The 20,087-nt window shown below is 40.3% G+C and overlaps 1 protein-coding gene across 13 annotated transcripts in view; it reads left to right on the forward strand.

Annotated features, from left to right (window-relative positions):
- Window positions 1-20,087, forward strand: part of PRLR (prolactin receptor) — a 152,458-nt gene that overhangs the window by 82,755 nt on the left and 49,616 nt on the right. For all 13 annotated transcript variants that reach the window (XM_086867672.1, XM_086867674.1, XM_086867676.1 and 10 more), the window contains one exon: window positions 4,437-4,527. The gene's annotated coding sequence lies outside the window, so the exon portion shown is untranslated. The remainder of the gene's footprint in view (window positions 1-4,436; window positions 4,528-20,087) is intronic.

Raw genomic sequence — 20,087 nt, forward strand, 5'->3', positions numbered from 1 at the left:
TGTGCTCCACACCCTTCCCCAGCTCTATTGCCCTTCTCTGTCACTGCTGAGAAGATCCTGAAAGCAAAGGAATGGTGAACACCTGCTTGCTGTTTCCTGACTCATGTAAAAATTAATTTACAAGTTCAGGCTAGAACTCTAGAATGATCCAGAAGGAGGAGGAAAGTAGCTCTTTTTCCTCCCTTTTCTTGTCCCTGCAGTTCAGGCTCAGCTAAGCAGCTGTATTGGTGTTCATCCTTGTGTTGTAGAATTAAACTCCTAGCATTTGGAAGAGAGGTCACTGTAACCTACGCTACTTGTGTAAACAATGCCTGAGTTGAGGACTGTTACCCTGCTGTTGCTGGGGAGCTGCTGCCTTGTTCTGACTGCTGACAGCGGATAGTGCTTAACACAAACATGAGATTTTCATTTTCTATACACGAGGAATCACAACTTTATGTGGACTATGCATCCAAATACAGGAAGTCTAGAGTGTATGGTCTAGATTCTACAAACAGAAGATAATATTTACTGTGTCTGTAGGACTTTGTGCCCCCAGATAATTTTTTTCCACCTGACCTTAAAACTTTATTTTTCTGACTATGGAAAACCCAGTAACCTCAGCTTAAGAATCAGCACCATTTTTTTTTTTCTTCTCCAGCTTTGGTCTTGTTATCCCATTGTATGGGTATCTTTACTGCTACGTGAGAAAAGTTGCTCTTTATGTCTTTAGCTGATTTAAATCCTCCCTGCAAAATCTATGATTCCCTCAAGTAACATTTAAGGTTTCACACACTCACTGGAGTGTGTGGCTATTTTCTGTGACTCAGATAGCTGAGCCAAAGGTCAGGCAGGTTTAGAAGCTCTTTGGTTTTGTGATGATTTTACAACTCTTGCCTAGTAAATCCATGAAAGTCTGGTTATGTCATCACAGTTGTACTAGGATTTGCAGCATCATTTGTTTTCAAAGAGGCACAAGGGATTATTGTTGCAGGTAATAAACAATAGTCATGTGTACCTGAAAATGTGTCTTCACTGTATTTCCACTCTTGTTTTGCTCTTCAGCTCATTGTTGTCAAGAGACTGCTGCTTACTAGGTTCAACATAGTCACTGACTATGTAGGGACAGCCTTAATGGATATAAACAATCCATTATCTATTTGAACAGACATATTTTAATAGTAGTTTGATAGCAGGCAGTAAAAACCTGCTTTTTCATTGGCTTTGTCATATTACCTTTTAGCCACATTCTTGTAGCCAAACCAAAACTTCACAGGGGTTATCCTTAGTGTTTGCCTGAAAAAAAATGCTTTAAACAGATTGAGTTTAAGTGTTTCATAAGAGTTCAAACCATTTCCATTTCCTCCCTTGTTCTTTGACTGATATTCATCTGATTTGTTCAAGGAGATAAAAAACCAACAAAAATAACAAGCTCTACAGAAAGAAAAGTGATTAGCTTTAGTTCCTTGAACTGATTCATTGCAGATTTATGGCAGTACTGGAAATGATGCTAAGAGAAGTAAAAATACCTGGAGTTTATTGGTCAGGACTGCTGAAAATAGTCAAAGAGCTCTCCTGTTATCTGACTTAACTGTTCAACATCACCAAAAAAGACCAGGAGAAAATTACCACCTACTACAAGATGGTAACTTTTTTTCTCATGGGTTATTTATTTAGTTCTCATTTGTTATTTATGAGTAGGCTGAAGCTTATTCTAACAATCACTAATAATCAGTAGGGAGAAGTTTCTTTTGAAGGTGGATGTGCATTAGATGTGCTGACCCCCTGCTGTTTTAGAGCTGGAGTAATTCTGCATGTTGAAATCCTGTGCTCTGTTTTAGTTTATAACTCATAACATGCTTTAGGTGTTTTCCTCTGTTCTAATCCAAATAAGGAAAAAGTTAATATTATATTGAGTTTTATGAGAATAGCTTCAGACTGGTATAACTAGAATGATTACCTCTCCTTTGCTCAAAATATCTGATCTCTTTCATAACTAATAATCTCAATCCTGTTCTGCTGCCAGAATGAAATTAGCACCTATATTATTTAATCAGCTTCTTGAATGTGAAGCAGTCAGTGTCCAATGACTGATGACTGGCAGCTCATTAAGTACCCTATTAGCTGCCTCATGGGAAAAATTAAAAGAGATTAAATCAACAAATTAAGGACTTTGTTGCTGTTTATTAATTTCTTTATTTCAACTACATAATTTTAATGAGTTAGGTACTTTTCTATGCAGTTCACATCCTCCTACTGTTGGCACTAGAGTAGGTTAAGCTGCAGCAAGAAACAGTTTAGTAAATCAGTGTTATGGTAAGAACAGTTTCATCAGGTTTGATAAATCACTGGTGGATTAAAAACTGCCTGTGGTCTCCTCGGTTCTGCTGCTTTCCCACTGAGAAGCCTGCCATATTTATCTTGGTGGGAGGCTCTTTCCAAGCACCCTGGGAGCCAGGCTCAGGCTGCTGATCTGGCAGCGCAGTCCTGCTCAGCTGCAGAGCAGCGTAAGGGTTAGTCCTGGCTTTGGTAGGGGGCCCAAAGCTCACGTGAACATTTCCCAGTGTCTGGGACAAAACCACAGAGCGGGGCAGCAGCCACCGGCCTGCCAAGCGCTGTGTTCTGCGTGGGGCGGATGACGCGCGCGCCCCTCTGCGCCTTTTGTTTCCCTGTTGCCTTAGTCCCCAGCTGTACTGAAGGGATTCGCCTCAAGAAGTTGGTCATGGTTTTGTTTTGTTTCTTTTTCTTTAGAGACTCTGCTAATGCAAACATTCTGGGGCGTTTTACAAAGCAGATATCTTACCCTGTAATGCATCAACTGAAATCAAGTGGCATGACTTGCACTGAAGCTCTTCTCCATGTTGCCTAAAACAGAAGGCCAGAGTTAAAAATACATAGACTGTGTTTCTCTGTGTTAATTTTGCAGTCAAGCAGAGGATGTATTTGTGTAGCTAGTTGAAGAGTGCCACAGGCAAGGTACATGACACTGTAAACCACCATGCCAGCAAAAAATGAAGATTGCAGGTGCAGGGAAAGTGCAGTTTGTTCAGAAATCCAGTCAAAGCTGAACACAGAGATCCCCTGGAGAGATTCGGAAATACTACTGATTTACAAGTATGCTTTCTGCTAGAAAGCTATTAACTTACATAATCTTAAATCTCTCAAGGTTAAAAATAGCCTGACACTTTTACAACTGACCAGAATTCAGAAATAAATTTTATGAGAAGAATGTATGTTTAAACAACTGCACTGTTCTTTGAAAAATTATATATCACAGTGAATCTTATAGGCTAGCTCTGAGGGCTGATCTTGTTCTAGTTACAGAGAAAAATAAAATGAAAAATCATTCTATCCTGAAGATTTTTAGGTGTTCTTAGAATTTCCCACTGGATATTTTCATAAGAAATAACTGGTTTTCTTCTTAATTTAACTATATTTAAGACTTTTTAAGTAGAAAAAATAGCTTTTCACAAACTTTTAAGAGGGCTCAGTACTAGAAAAATTTCATCTTGTCCATGTTCTTGTGTGGTTTCAAATACACATTGTTGTTTCTGTCTTGCATTTGCTAATCCTCTCAGTTCCCACGAAAATTGGACATGATCTAGCAGGCAGAAGCATTAGATGTAGGTGTAATTCTTTTGAGTTCAGTGTAAGAACACAGACAAGCCAGCTCTTATTTGGCAGAATCAGGCTTTGCTGGATCAGAATAAGTTACAGGAACTAATGCAGAATAGCTGAAATTTAGAATACATCAGTCGTTTCTTAATTTGATTTGTTAAGCCATAAGAAATCCAAATTGAAAAAGAATACTAAAGCTCTTCTTAAGATATAGGGACCACTTTGAATCTCAAAGCATGATCTGTTTGTAGCAGTTCTTGAAGTTTTGAGTTACATTAATAATGTTAATTTCAGAAAATCACACATTAAATCTCCAGAGACTACAGGGTTTCTTAGAGGTGTTCTCAAAAGATCTCTGAAGGGAGCAATATTGACTGCATTTGCTTCTGCCTGGTTAAATCTTGAAGATGAAAGAGAAAACAAAAACACATGGAGTTAATGAGCCAGCAATTATCATGAAGGTATATGAAGATGGGAAGGATGTAATCATGTGTGGTAGTTTGGGTCACACCGTGGCTTAGAGCTCTTTGTAGAGGACATAAAGCCTGGTTAGGTACAAACCAGTAGGTAGCAAGTGGTGAGTAATGAAAGCAGTGTTGACAGAGAGGAGACTATGGCTGACTCAGAAGTGCTGAGACAAGGAGCAGCTTCCAGGCTAGGAACACCCTTTCAGTGCTGAGCATGATTCTCCCCCCAGATGAGTTATCAGGGATGAGCATGATTCTCCCCTGAGATGAGTTATCAGGGATGACGACAAGGACTGTCTGGTAGGCATCCATAGGGAGAAGTAGGACATGGGCTGACAAGTGACATGACATATTCTTTGTGCCCACTGACAGGGGGAAAGCCGCGACTCTGCACTTCAGCCAGGAGATTTGGAGTCAAGGAAGGTTTCTGAAATCACTGGAGACTGCCTGAGAACAGACCGTGGTAAAATCAGTTACTTCTGCCCTTTCTCTGGATGAAACTGATTATCTTGAGTTACTTTATTAAGTGCATGAAATGTGTTAGCCTCAAATGTGAAAATGGTACTGCATGTTCTGATTTTTTCCTTCTGTCCTTGAACTCTGTGGCTGCCAATAACTTGGGATTTGCTCACATAATAAGAACTAGAGTATGTGGAGTTGTTGGATAAAGCCCTACTGTGAGTAGCCCATCAGAAGCTTAAGCTGTGGGCAAACTACTATTGACATAAAATTCATATTAGCCCAGAGTTACAAAATATTTCTGTATCATGCTATTACCAAATATTTATATAATCTTAGAACTGTGTTTTAAATGCAGCATTATCCCATGAAAATTAATTTCCAGTGTGTAAAGTTAAGCTGTAAGGCAGGTACATTATTTAAGTATTGGAATAGACAACCTAGACAGTAGTAGGTGTCCACTCTGTTTTGTGTTTTATGAAAAGAAACACAGAGTTGAAAGGAAATAATTAAGTGGAAACTTTTGCAAAAGCACTTCAGATTTTGTTAAAAAGCAGATATAGGATCAAGTCCACTTAAAAATTATTTGTAACTAAATTTTATTCAATATAGCAAAACTCCCTGTGGCTTTGAACTGGCTGTATTATTTTGTTATTTTATTGTTTGGTTTTTTTTCTTTCGCATAAGCACACTACTAAATCTATTGTGTAGGCAATTTCTTTTTAAGTATTTTCCTCGCGATTAGGTAATTAAATTAAACAAGCAAAGCCTGAAAGGACATCTGAACACTTTGTATTTCTTTATTAAGTAGTATCACCAGCCAAGAAGCTATTTTTTTACAATAATCTGTTCTCAAAAAAGCAGTGTGTTTTTGCTTGGCATTTTCATTTTCATGTAAATGTGTAAAATTTTGTGCTTTTTGTGAGAATTTTGTTCCTTGAATGGAAGAAACAAACCTGAGTATATAACTTGAAACTACGCGTGAAAAATCAGTTATTTCAGGTTTTTTAAAAATCACCAAACATTTGCTTCTAAAATTGAAGAAGATTTTATGACCGAGCGGAAATGATGAATTGATAAACATCTGGGCTAAAGCCAGCTTTTGTAAGACAATGCCAGATCTGAGTGTTTTAGCCACAGTGACAGAAATCCAGGCTGCTAATACAAAATATATTGCCTACAGATCTTAGGACGGTGACGCAAGCTGCTAACACACAGCAACACACTGAGTTGGGTTTCAACATTGTTTTTCATTTCATAAACTCATGCAGATTTCAGTAGATGTTTACATTTTCTCCGACATTGGTTTGCACAGTTATAAATCAGTTGGAGTTTGTGGTTTCCAAGGTTTTTGCAAAGAGTTCTTTCCACAGATGATTTGGTGAGCTCCCAAGTAGTCTGCTAGTGTTGGATGTCTGCTAATGGGAAATCTCCATCACATAATTGTGTGGAAGTGATATAAAGAAACAGGGCATATAATGATAAAATCTGTTCTCAGATATTACAAAATCACTCAAGAATGTTGTGTATATAAAATCTATATTGAAGGAGATGTTGGAAGAAATTTATGCAGATAGCTTTTTACTGGCTAGAGTAATTTAGAATGTATGGGGAACTTCAAAACAGCTCTGAGCAGAATGAAATGTTGAAGCCATTAGAGTTGGGCTGACTGATACCTGTCTATGTACAAGTGCAGTAAATCTTATCCAACTTCAGTAAAACACCTTTTCTATACAGGTAGGAACCTACAGGATTGAGAAGTGGGATTTAGAAAATAATTTATAGGACTGTACCTCAGTACATACTAACACTAGCAGTGAAAGGAAAGCTCTTGTGTAGAGAGGGTTGGCTCTGAAATTCCACAGCATGAGTGTTGGATCTGAATCTTTACTACTTGTTTAAATCAATGACTGAGATTGGACTAATAACAAAAATTACTGTTTCAGCCAGCAGCTCATTAGTTGGAAACACAGACAAATTACTTTGACAAATACAAGTCTAGGAGTGTTGGCCTGCTGTAGCTGAACTACTTCTAGTGGAATTAGAGGAGTGTTAATGATGTTATTCAAAGTTCTAGTGAAGATGTCAAAGTAATTTGTGAAGTTCTACTCCTCTCATTCAAGGAACATGGATTAAAATTCGATGAGGTACAAAGAAAGCTCCTATTCTTACTATTCTAGTAGCTTACAAGGAGATATCACAAAAATAATCTTTCTAGCCTAGCAAAAAAATACAAGAAGTAATAAGGTCATAGCATGGTCGGTGTGGGAAAGGACCTTTTAAGATCCCCAAGCTCCACCCCTCTGTACCATGGCAGGGATATCAAAGCCCCATCTATCTAATTGTCTAATTGTCTGCCATCTGTGAAGGGCCTATTCTATCTCTCAATAACATGTTGTAGAGTGCAGAAATAATGCCAGGTGGAGGGTGTAACATTAAGGACAGAAAATATATTAAAATGTAATACTCTGTCCTGGACCATAAATAAGCAGATGTAAAACAGAGAATAAACTTTAACAGGGAATTGGAAGATTATTCTTTTCCCTTAAAGCAGTTAAAGATCAGATCAGTTTCCAATAACAACACAGTCAGAGCCAAAGAGGTTGCTACTTTAAAAATAATCTTGAGTAGCTAATTAAGAGGCTTATGCAGTATGATTATTCATAATAGCAGGTGATTTGGCTGATTTGGTTTTGTCCAGCAACTGCTCCCAATTGTTGTCTCTGTGAGGGTGGATCTATAGAGTATTCTGTGGATGACAAATCTCAGACATTACAGATATACTTCAATTCAAAAATTATTTTTTTAAAGACTGAACTGTGATGCCAGTGTCAGCTCTTTGGAATTGTGTGGTTCAGCTATTATTTTGGTGGCTTTTCACATACTTTCATTGCAGGTCTAGGCAGAGCTGATTTTTGTATGCAGGAGTATTAGGTTTTCTCACTTCAGAGCCTTTGACGTATCAGGGAAGAATATGAAAGGCTGAACTATGGCTTTGTGAAGACAAGGTGCTGGCTGTTGTGGGAAGAAAATACTTTGTAGCAGCTGGGGAGGTTGCGATGCCCTCAAGCATTGCCTACTGCTACAGTGGCTGGGCAGCACCTGCAGGACAGGTCTGGCCAGTGTTCCTGATGCTTTCTTGACTGCATTTACCAACGTGTGCAAGTGAGGGGGAGCTCCTTGGGATAAAAACAGAGGAAAGGGGAAAGGCACAGGGGTATAGTCACACCATTCAAATGCCTCTTCTTAGTTAGTCACTGTCACCCATGTTAGTGATAACTAACTGAGTTTCTCAAGCACTGTTTTGTTGACCTCTTGCTCAGGTCAGTACAGGTTATCACACTGATAAGTGGGGAAATTGTCTTGAATTTGCACTTTCCTTTCTGTGCACTGTTGTTTTTCTGCCATGTGTTCACCCCTGCTAAATGTTTTTGGAGCTTTACTTAGAGAATGTGCCTGTCTAGCTCCCAAAATAAATAGAGGGTTATGAAGAAGAAATGGTATATATGTTTCTATAGCCCAGATCTGTACAATGGAGATAGGCTTCTCACATCATTCTCTTAGTTTCTTACCCCATTTTTTTTAAAATCAGGTATCCAGTAACATTCCCGACCATGTCCAAAACTCTGGAAATTTGCCATGTGCACTTAAGGGGAAGTAGTGATTACATAAACACTTCTGGGGTTTATACACTTCCCACAGAACTCTTGGATCCCTTGTGTAATAGTCTTTTCCAATAAAGAAAACTGTATAGGCATTAATCGTCCAACACAGCAATACCCTATAGTTTAGTGGGACAGGCAGCTGGCTTCTGCAGAGTGCCTTTTGACATTTTCTGGCATTGGCAAGTTCAGGAAGGGTTGGGTTGGGGGACTTTCCGCACAGCAGCCTTCAGAGTGCTGTGCTATGTGTCAGTAGCTAGAAAGGTGCTCTAACACAGCAGCGTTACCTCGGTGTTACCAAGCCCACCACATAACATCGAGGCTGTGCCTCCAACTTTCCCCCTCCATGGGCCAGTACTCTGGGAGGGGACCAGACATTACAGCTGAACCAAGCTTAACAAGGAAATATTCTATACCATGTTGTCTGCTTAGAAATAAAACTAAGGCAAAGGAGAAGAGGACAGAACAATAATTATTGGGACATTTATCTTCCTGAGTAACCTCTATGCATAGTGAGGACCTGCTTCCTAGAATGTAGCTGGACATAACCTTCTGATGGGAAGTAGAGAATTATCTGTTTGTTTTCCCTTGCTTCTCTGTGTAGACTTTCCTTTTGCTTTACTAAACTACCAAAGCTAGTGGCATATTTAAGTAGGCAGTCTGGTGAGAACTAATATGTTTATGTATTCAATTCAAGAAGCTGAGCTACCTTTTCTGTACTCTCTGCTGTCTCCATTCATAAACCCTCAGAGAAATGCATGGTTTGAATTTAGGGTGATCAGGCATGTAACTGGCAGGGTTTGACACTGTGACTGAGTGCAGCTAGCAAATGCTTCTGTAAAAGGGGAGGTCCTGTTCGCCCACTCCTCCCCCCACTTCTTTCTTCCTGCCTGCCTCTGAGCACTACCACTTTTACACCATCTTTGGTGTACCCCTTTGGAAGCTGATTTAACTTCCTAAAGTCAGCCTGAAGGCCTTCGTCAGTGTGGATCTCAGCTGGCACATGGAGAAGTGGGAGCTCATATCCAGGAGCAGGGCTTGTGAGGGAAGTGAAACTCCCACTTCATTGATCCACTCTTCCACATTGTTGAGCTGTAGTCTCAAACACAAAATATGCTGCCCAACAAGGAACTAGATGGAGACAAAAGCTTGTTGTGGTGTCAGAGATGTGTATGTTCATAATTTGTGTCAGGACACAGCCCACAGTGCCCAAATAAGCCTAGTGACAGTAGCAGGTTCAGCCATGAATCCATAGACAATGGGGCATGTCAGGGATCAAGCCAAGAGCTCAGGCTGAAGGGTCAGGGTCCAGATTAGTGAGGCACCTGGCTCAGCACAGGCATGACTGCAGCACACCTCAGGTGGGGCTGGAATGAGGCTTCAGTTTTTAAGCCACTGCAGAGAGAAATAGGAGAGCCCACCCCTGGACACTTCTCAGCAGACCTTTTTGGAAGGGCTGTTCTCAAAGGTGGGCTCTTACCCCATTACTGAAGCTGAGCCTGAGCTCAGGCACCCAACATCCCAGCTAGGGGGAAGGTAGAAAGGGAGTGCTCAGAGCTCTGAAAGCTTTCAGAGAACATGTATTAGCTCAGAGCTAGAACTGTATTGTAGTAAGAGAAGTTTTGATGGGTCAGGGGACAGAGTCTGCAGTACATTTTATCCTCCAGTGCATACAGTGTCTGACTTTTCTATTCTCCATGGTGCAGAGAACAAATAGAACTTTGCTTTAACTGTAGTTAAACTCCAGTAACTCTAAACAATGTGTGCTTTCTCCAGAAACAAGAGGATGGTGTGTTTGGAGGAAAATAGTCACCTACAGTTGAATTTACCCACAGCATCTTTTATGGTAGCTCCTTCCACACACAGTGAATAGAAAGTTCCAATAGACAAGCTGTGCTGTGCATTCACAGCAGGCAGTCTTGTTCTCTGCTGTGCATCAGCCAAGAGTGGGAAAGCTAGACCATAGGATCCAGGATCTCCCTTTCATATATTCATTAAGCAGCCATAAACAAACACCACAGTATTTATGGGAGTTCATAAGGGACTGTGGTTCTCCTTCAGATTCATAAAGCCTTTTAAAAAACCCATAAGTATAAAACAAGAGAAAACTGTTATAACCCTCTCCCACAAAGAAGAGTAACCCAGGTTCTTGTTAATACATCCCTTGGGGCAGATTAGAGTGAATGACTGGTGTTTGTAAATTTATACATGTAGGGTTTATTTTAGAACAGTTTGGTTGCAATTGAAAGTAGGAGTGAAGCCTTTTGGTTATTATTCCCTATAGAAATATGATAATGTAAAAGCATAGAAATATCACTTAAGAAACATATATGGAGAAGAAAGAAAAAAGAAAAAATAAAAGAAGAAAGAAAAGGAAAGAGAAGGAAAGAGAAGGAAAGAGAAGAGAAGAGAAGAGAAGAGAAGAGAAGAGAAGAGAAGAGAAGAGAAGAGAAGAGAAGAGAAGAGAAGAGAAGAGAAGAGAAGAGAAGAGAAGAGAAGAGAAGAGAAGAGAAGAGAAGAGAAGAGAAGAGAAGAGAAGAGAAGAGAAGAGAAGAGAAGAGAAGAGAAAAGAAAAGAAAAGAAAAGAAAAGAAAAGAAAAGAAAAGAAAAGAAAAGAAAAGAAAAGAAAAGAAAAGAAAAGAAAAGAAAAGAAAAGAAAAGAAAAGAAATCTCACAACCTGAAGGCATTGTGACGAATCTTGGTTGTTGGAATTTCCATATCTGTTGGTCACAATCTCATCAAAGTGATGATTGCAGACTGGATTTGTTGGGTGGTGGGAGTAATCCCTAGGAAAATCCACAGAACGCACAATCTACTGGGTTTATATTGGCTTAGGTTCTGGTGAGAATACACTGGATGATGTAATGCTGTGGATCATGGGACACCCTGGGAGTCTTTGACACCTAAGATATCACAGTGCCTGTGATATCTGCCCAGTTGAGTCCATCATGGCTCATCAGCAGAGATCAATGCCTTCAGGGTGCTGTGTCCAGCACTTCCTGGCACACTTCCTGGCAGGGGAGTTATCACAGTTGAGTTCCCTTAAGTAAGGACAAAGAGACAGGGCTCACCTCAGGAGTTTGCCTTTCTGTATCTCATTCAACACCCAGCTGTAGCCTGAGGTGGGCTGTGCTGCCCTCTGCACCAGGGTAGTTACTTTGCACATCAGCAGCCATCAGAATCCCAGTGTCTCTTCCAGTATCACTTGTGGACACATTCTTCTCCTCTGACCTGGGCTGATTGGACAATAGTATACCCCCTTTACATTATTTCAAGTCCAAATTCCAATTAGGAGATGTATTTGGGGAAGGGTGGGCTTCAGTAGTTGCAGATGAATAGCTCCTTCTTTGCAGCTTGCAATAGTGGGCAAAAGTCCTTCAATGATTTTAACAATGTTTAAGCTATTAAGCATTTCAATCTCTCACAAACACATAGGTTTGAAAAATTCTGGTTCTAGCTTTCAATCAGTGTATATATGACTATGACACGCTTAATGAACGATGAATAATTCATAATGATATTTAAAGAAAAATGTGATCTAAAACCAGCTTACATTTTAAATGTTCTGGCCTTTCAGAAGAATGTACTTGTCATCATAACGTAGTGAAATTACTCTCTTAAGTAAATTGAAATAATATAGTGGTCTTTAGAAATGTCTTTGGGTGATCGGAGCTCTCTGTTGACTTAATTTTTACAGAAGATTTTGTAATACTTATTCTGCTTTAACATATTAAAATTGTGTTTCATCCACATTAAAAAGTTTTAGAAGTTTTAAAAGGCAAAGTTTTAAAGTCCCACAATTGTCACTTAGTAGATAATTATGCAGCTCTCCATCAGCAGTCTTGGCCTAGTCTTAGAGAATATCCCTGATGTAATTCTTCCTTCATGCTGCCTGTCATCCTGAGTCAGTAAGATTGAATCCAGAACAATGTTCTCTTCCAGTATCCTGCAAGTCAGCCAAGACTAGATAGTGATGGGAGAACAAAAAGGTCATACTTGAGTCATTCTTTTCAGTCTACATGTATAGGTTGATCAATCCTTTTTCACTGCAATCAGAAAACACCTAATTTTTCTGCTACACAGGAATAAAATCAAAATATATTTCTAAGGAAGATATGTTTTGGATATTATATAAATTTTTTTGAGTTTATAAACTATGTGTCTTGTATTAAATCTTATTTAATAAGTAACACATAAATGTACATAGTTCAAAAGAATTCCCTTCTCTACTCAGATCCAGTTTAAGATTTCGTCAACTGCTAGAGGTAGGGCAGTGAGACTAGATTGGTAGTGGCTGCTTTAAGTCTATCAGACATTATAAGTGAAATTTAAAACAGACCTACATTTTTGCAATGCTTCTAAGGATGAAAATATACTTATTTCTTCAAATTCACTGTCCCTGTGCATGAGATTTGAATATATGGGCAAAGGTAACTTTTTATAGCCTGGATTTTGTAAGATTCCTGCAAGACTTAATTTTAGAGGGGCTCCTGAATGTGGTGAAGATGTCTGCCTTCAGTTCCATAGGAATACCTCTGATTACTGGTATACTAATCTCTAAGTGGTTTTTTTTTCTGCAAATTTCTCTTTGTTCCTCTTCCCCTTCATGTAAGTAAGAATCAAAGGGTTTTGATCATCATCTCCCATTGTCTAAGTCAACTCACCCCATTCTACAGTGATGATATAACTTCCCACTTTGAAGTACAAAGACTTTGATTTTGTTTTTGTCAGTTAGGGTCAAAGCATCTTTCATAATCTTTAAATATACTTTCTAAACCAATTGAAAATACCTGTTGATTGCTGCCTCTAAATTGTTGCTCTAAATTTACAATCAGATTTGACATGATCTTACTGTGGTCAAAAATCATACCACCATTTTTATTTTTTTTTTTGCCTGAGTCATGAGCAAGTGTTCTAGCCACACCACCCAGGTTGCAAAAGGCAAAGGCAGGGGCAGGGAGAATGAAGAAACAGCTGCCATAGGAGGAGATCAGGTTCAAGGACATGTAAGGAACCTGAGGGTGAACAGGTCCATGGGCCCTGATAAGATGTGTATGTGGGAACTGGCAGATGAAGTGTCTAAGCCATTAACCACCATATTTGAGAAGTACTGGCAGTTCAGTAAAGTTCCCACTGATTGTAAAAAAAGAGAAACCTAACCCAAAGTGGAGGAAAAAAGCAAAGAGGCTGGAAACTACAGGTTGGCCAGTCTCACATCAGTGTCCAGTAAAATCATGGAGCTAATCCTCCTGGAAGTTGTGCTAAAGTACATGGAAAATATGGAGGGGATTTGTGACAGCCAGCAAGGCTTCAGTAAAGGCAAATCACACCTGACAAATTTGGTGGCTTTTTACAATGGGGGTTATAATGCTGGTGGATAGGGGAAGAGTGACTGAAGTTGTGCAAAGCATTTGACAGCACTCTCCACAACATCCTTGTCTTAGAGGTGGAGAGATGTGGATTTGGACAGGCTGGAGAGATGGGCCTGTGAGAACCTCCTGAAGTTCAACAAGAAGTTGAACGAGTGCAGCAAGTGCCAGGTCCTGCACCTGGATTGGGGAAATGCCAAGCACAAGTACAGGCTAAGTGGAGAATGAATTGAGAGCAGCCCTGCCCAGAAGGACCTGGGGGTGCTGGTGGGTGAGAGGCTGGACATGCCCTGGCCATGGCACTCACAGCCCAGAGAGACAAACGTGTCCTGGGCTGCATCCAGAGCCCCGTGGGCAGCAGGGGAGGGAGGGGATTCTGCCCCTCTGCTCTGCTCTGCTGAGACCCAGCTGGAGCATCCAGAGCTGGGGTCCCTGCACAGGAGGGACAGGGACCTGCTGGAGCCAGAGGAGAGACACAAGATGTTTAGGGGAATGGAGAATCACTCTTATGAAGACAACTTGAAAGAGTTGCAGTTTTTCAGCTGGGAGAAGAGAAGGCTCCAGAGTGACCTGATAGCACCTCTCAGTACCTAAAGGGGCTATAAGAAAACTGGAGAGGGACTTTTCACAAGGGATTGTAGTAATTCATAAGGAAGAATGGCTTCAAACTGAGAGAAGGTTGCTTTAGGTTGCGTATGGGAAGAAATTATTTTCTGTGAGGATGGTGAAACACTAGCAGAGGCTGCCCTGAGAAGCTGTGGATGCCCCATCCCTGGCAGTGTTCAAGGTCAGGTTGGGATGGGGCTTTCAGTAACCTGGTCTAGTGGAAGGTGTCCCTGCCCATGGCAGAGGGCTGGAGTGTCATGTCTGCAGCTGTTTTTCTGTGTGTCAGTTGTTCCAGTTTTAAATTTCATTGGATCAGGAAAAGAGGGTGGTGCATAGAGGACTGCTGAACAATGATCAGAGAATAATGGGATGACTTTATGAAGACTGCATATACTTATGTGCATGAAGTGCAATTATTACAGATTGGGTTTTGTGAATTTACTGTGTGCATTCATCAAGCTTTAAAGGACCTGTGATAAGAACAAACCTGAAGACAATCAAATGTCTTAACATCTTTCAAAAAAGCATTTGAGGGTTGTGCTTTCTCTATAACAATGCACTTCAAAGATTCTGCCAGAATGACACAGTTCTGTAGTCAGGTGTTGGAATAAAATAAGAAAAAAAGATCACTAAAGAATAAAAAACCTGCTTTGGATTAAGGAAAGGGGACAGTGTACTTGTCAAGTGGTGTTCTCATTGGAACAGTCTCAGGTCCTGAAGAGTTATCTTAGAGAAGCTGAGGCCCTCACTTGCTCTCAGAGAATGATGGAGCTTAGACAAAGGGCGTGTGTAAATGGACTTTTTAGGATGAGGCAATCCAAGAACCACTGCTTTCAGAGCATGTAGATGCTATCCTAGTGATTAAGAGAAAAAGCTGAAGCCCTGGAAAGCCATGGAAAGACTTAATTAAAGGAAAGAACATTTTCTTGAATTCAGTCTCCTCCTGTAGTTGAGCACACTCTTTTTGTGAACTTAATAGCATCTGCAGATAGACTACATTATTTTCCAGGTGTTGAAGTATTAGTAATGGAGTATTAATTTGGGAATGTGAAAGGTCCTTCTGGGCTTATTTCACGCATTCTGAATTAGCTATTCTGCCTTTTTAGAGATGTTTCTGGTGTTTCTACTGACCCAGAAGTCAGTTGGCATCCTTTGATAGTACTCTTTGAAGCTTTGGAGCTATTTTACCATTGGCAAGCTCAGATCCTGTAACTTTTCCTGTAGCAATCATGCTCAAGTTCATCCACTAACTCTGCATTTCTATGATTGTTGCTGTCCTAATACCAATCCTTTTTCCACAGAGGCAACATTACTGCCTGGGCCAGAAATTTTGTTCAGAAATATATATCTATAGTTCTCTGGAGAAGCCTGACAACACTGCACCATACTCTGGTAACTTACCAGCTACTCTGAACAGGTAGAGTTCAGCTTTGTTGTATACGCCATGAAGCAGTGAGATTTACATATTTCAGGACTTCAGAATCTTCCTGTGATGCTAGCTTATTCCCATGCAGAGATTTACAGTCAATAAATTAATGTTCTGACCATGATTCTTACTGCCTGTGCTCAGCTCTGCCCTCATATGGAATGACTCCATATTCTGATGTCAGCTTCTTACCTGTTACCTGGCTGCACTGTCAGATTGTTTAAGATCTACTGATAGTACCCATAAAATCAACTTGATACAAGCCTGGGTAAAATACTGGAAAATAGCTGAATGCTGTGCAGTCTGTGAAAGGACAGTAAAGTGCAATGGCCCTGGCTGTTTGTGTCTCCTGGTCTATGTAGATGTCTGAGATGTCTAAGATGTTGCCAAGCCCAGGAATAACTTTGGTTACAAAACCAAGAGTCTATGAGAAAAAGACCATGCTTAAGTTTTGTAGCACCATGACTATTATTGCCTTGTCTTTTACCTGGTCTTGAGACTCTAAATCTGCTCTCTTCATCCCTTGGAATTTTTTTTTTCATCTTCCTCCTCCTGCCCATATTTTCACAGCTACAGACAGAAAAGAGATAGAGCCAGACAGCTAGAACAGACTTTACTGCCTTTACATCCCAAAAGCCAGAGGATACACTGGATGTAGGTGTAAAACTGTCAGCATCAGGGTTGGCCTCTGTGAGAGAAGCTCAGGGACCGCCCTGTGCCAAACACAGCTGACTACACAGTGCACCCACTGTAGGACACCTCTGAGCCTGTCAGCCGAGCTGGTGGCACCTCTGTGAAAGCATATCTAAGAGAGGGTAAAACATTGCATGGCAGCCTGAGGAGTAATGGGGAAAAAAGGGTGAGAAACCTGCAGTGTGAGCATCAGCATGTGAGAAGAAGGGAAGAAGTGCTCTGGGCATCAGAGCAGGTGTTCTTTTGCATCTTGTGGGAGAGACCATGTTGGGGCAGACACAGCAGCTGGAGGAGAGACCTGCAGTGGCTCAGGTTGGCTTTTCCTGAAGGAACCATGCTGAAGCAGTCCTTGAGGGACTGCAGCCTAGGGAAGGACCTGTGCTGGAGCTGGGGAACTCTACAGGGTAAAACACAGGAAGAAAGGATTAACAGTGATGGACTAGTGTGTGCTGGCCACAACTCCCTATTCTCCAATTTTCGTTGGTCCAGCTTAGTGGTGGGGAGTAAAGGACTCCATGCATGAAGAAGTGAAATTGATGCTGGGAAAAAAGATAGGAGGAAGAAGGTATTATTTTATTTTTGTCTTTGTCTTCTCATCATCCAAATCAATTAAATTAAAATTAAATTAAATTTAAATTAAATTAAATTAAATTAAACTAAATCAATTTACCCATATTTAATCTATTTTGCCTGAGATGGTAATTGGTGGGTGATTTCCCTTTCTTTTTCTCAACTTACCCGTTTTTTAAATTTTGCCTTCTGTCTTGGTGAAGAAGGGCATAAGAGTGGACGTCTGGTTGTTTGGCAACCAACCAAGATCGTTTTTAAAAAAGGTTTCTACATTGGTTTGATTTCAGTCTTTTTATGATAAGCAAGAGGGCTTCCTTGGATTTGACAATAATGCTTAGATAGCCTTTATTTCTGCATGAGAGAAAATTCTCTGCCCAAGATGCAGTCTAATGGGGCACAGAGGGCTGTATCTGAATGAGATTTTACTCTGCTTGTGGCAGCAGAGCTTCATTTTTTTTCTTTTTTTTTTTCAATCTTCCTTTTTTATTCTTTTTTTTTTCTGATATTTTTTTCTTCTTTCCTCTTTTTCTATTGCTGCCCAGACTTTTCCTATTAGTGGGTTGTTTTTCTTTTCTGTCAAGACCAAATGAGCAGCTTCTATAATAGCTGGCAAGTCATTAGAGACCCAAGAATGACATCCATATTTCCCCTTTTCAGTCCTTACACTATGTAATCCAGTTCTACTGCCCTGCAGCTTCCTCTGCTGTTTCTAGCATAAAAAATTGGTGCTGCCCTGTTTTCTACAAGACCCTGCTGGCCTGTCTTTAATGCAGTCGTGATGCACTGACTCAAAGGACTCCCTTTCCCAGGCAGTATGATAATAGTAGTGTTTGAGTGAAGAGTTTATGCTTGCAATGTGGAATGCCTTACAAGAAAAGATGGCATGACATGACAAGGTCCCTGGCCTCCATCTGAAATAATTCTTTGGAGAAAGCATGGGGCAAAGCTGCCAGTCCTTGTTCTAATCAGCCTCCTCCACTTGGCCAGAGCATCTCTGACAGCCTTGCATGTGTCTGCTTGCTAGCACGTGTTTTTCCACAGTGACTCAAAACACATTCAGGAAGCCTTGCAGTGGAGATTTCACTGTAAGAGCATGACTAGGCATGGTGCTAGCACTGATCAGGTGCTCAGGATCCACAGACTCAGGAGGGTGCCCCATCCTTTGTGGCATCCTTAAGGGTACCTTCCTTCCAGAGCTACAATCTGTCTCACTGTCTTGAGTCTTTGCCCTTTGTATTAGGTTACAATGAAACAGACTCTCTGCAGCTCTGCTTCTTTTCATGGTTGGATAAAGTTTATCAGACTGATCATTCCAGAGGTAAGGGGATTTTGTTCTGTGTGAGGCAAAGGATGGGTAGGAGCCAATAAGCTCAGTAGCCTTCATATGCCTTGCCAGAAGGGGGAAGGAGTATCCCAGCTGGATGGATTTAGCTGGTAATTGTACCCCACTGTTTTTGAATTACAAACCTAGATGAGTTGGTGTCTGTGGAAGATTTATTTGAAATACAGTAAAAGGATACCAGGAGCTGAGTGAATAGAAGCTTTGCCTTTGCCTCCTGGGGAGGTATTTACAGACCTTGTATTCTTCTCCATCTCATCACAGTGATGAATTCATGCACAGTTATATGCTCAAGGATATTTAACTAGAGTTCTGCCTCCCCACTCCTCTTCCAGTTGTCCCTGTACTGACATTTGTTGCACTCATTGTCTCTTTACTTTAGTTTTGCACTGTTACCCAGTCCGTTTATGGACTGTGGGCACTGACATCCACAGAGTAGGTGGCATTTTCAAAACTTGAACCTATCTGCAAAGATGTTTTAAATAAAATACAACAGGTGCTGTAGTTCAGCTGGATTCGTGTTGTCTTTGTCTCCAACCCTGAAATGATGTATTGCAGCATGTTCTCTCTCCATTATGCAAGAAGATGCTGTGGAAAGTATAGTAAGCATTGGGCACTCAAGAGGTTTTGCTGCTTGGTGCTCTCAGGGAGCGTGTTGAACGTGCAGAGACTTGTCTCTCTTCTAAATGTAAGTGCCAGAAACCCTCTGGTACTTCAGATGCAGAAAAAGACTGGGCATCCTCCATTGCTTACAGAATTTCTTCTCTTGTTGGCAGTACAAAATGTTCCCTTTTTACATAATTATGAAACTCTCTAGTGTTTATACATAAGCAAAGAATTACACCCTTTTTGACAATGAGCAGCTGGCCTATCCACTCTATAGATTGTTTTACTGCTTTTCTTTCTTCTCCTATTTTCTTAAATCAAAACCTTATCCAGTCCCTCAGTAAGCTTCCATTTTAGCCTGACAGACTTAGGTCATTAATCTTCCTGCTGTGGTCTGGAAAATATCCCCAGACTCATTCCCAGATGTTTTGTTCACTTTTGTATCCAAAATGTGCACCCACTTGGTGAATCTAAAATTTTAACCCAATCATGGGTACTTTCTATTTGCAGTGACATTACAAACTGCATGTTTTCAAGATCACTTCCAAACTCGATGCATAAATAGCTTCACTAAATCATGAAATTTGCCAATTTGAATCGTTAAATTTAAATTGCTACATTTATCCATCACCACAACTAACACCACACAAGCACATACTGGTTTCATTTTCATATTAGTTTGTGTCTCTGCAGGGAGGATGAGAGGTAATTAGCTTGTCTTGGAGGACCAAGATTACTTTAATGAGCACTCATGTATTTGCTAAGGAGGTCCACTAGAGGAAGATCAAGCCCCCATTTTTAAATTCTCTAAAGCTTTCATTCAGAGAGTAGCTGTTTCCCTATGGGCAACACATGGTCTGCAAAAATATCTTCACACTATGATGTGGTCTGCAAACACTCACTTAGAAATCTGAAATAGAAAGTCCAATGTTTACCCATGATCTAAAAATGTATTCTTCTGGCAACTGGACTCTGAGAAATGCTGGAATCATGTTAAAGGTGAAGGCTGTCTTATTTTCAAATTCTTCACTCTTATTTGTGATGTTTATTGCTTTGATTTACTTCAGAACAATAGAAGGTATTTTAGAATGCTATAAAATACTTCGTCTTCTCCATCACAGCACTTTTGTCTGGTTAATGGCTTTTAGTAAGCCGTATGTTCTAAGTAATGTGTAAATGATATATGGCATGTAATTTCATCTTTTCAGTTGCTGTAGCAACATCACACTAAACTATGAATTAGTCAGTAGTCCAGACCAGCAAATGTCTTATTTCTGAAGAGTGGTTTACCC

This window comes from Cyanistes caeruleus, chromosome Z (genome assembly GCF_971803275.1).
Source record: "Cyanistes caeruleus chromosome Z, bCyaCae1.hap1.1, whole genome shotgun sequence".
Classification (NCBI taxonomy): domain Eukaryota; kingdom Metazoa; phylum Chordata; class Aves; order Passeriformes; family Paridae; genus Cyanistes; species Cyanistes caeruleus.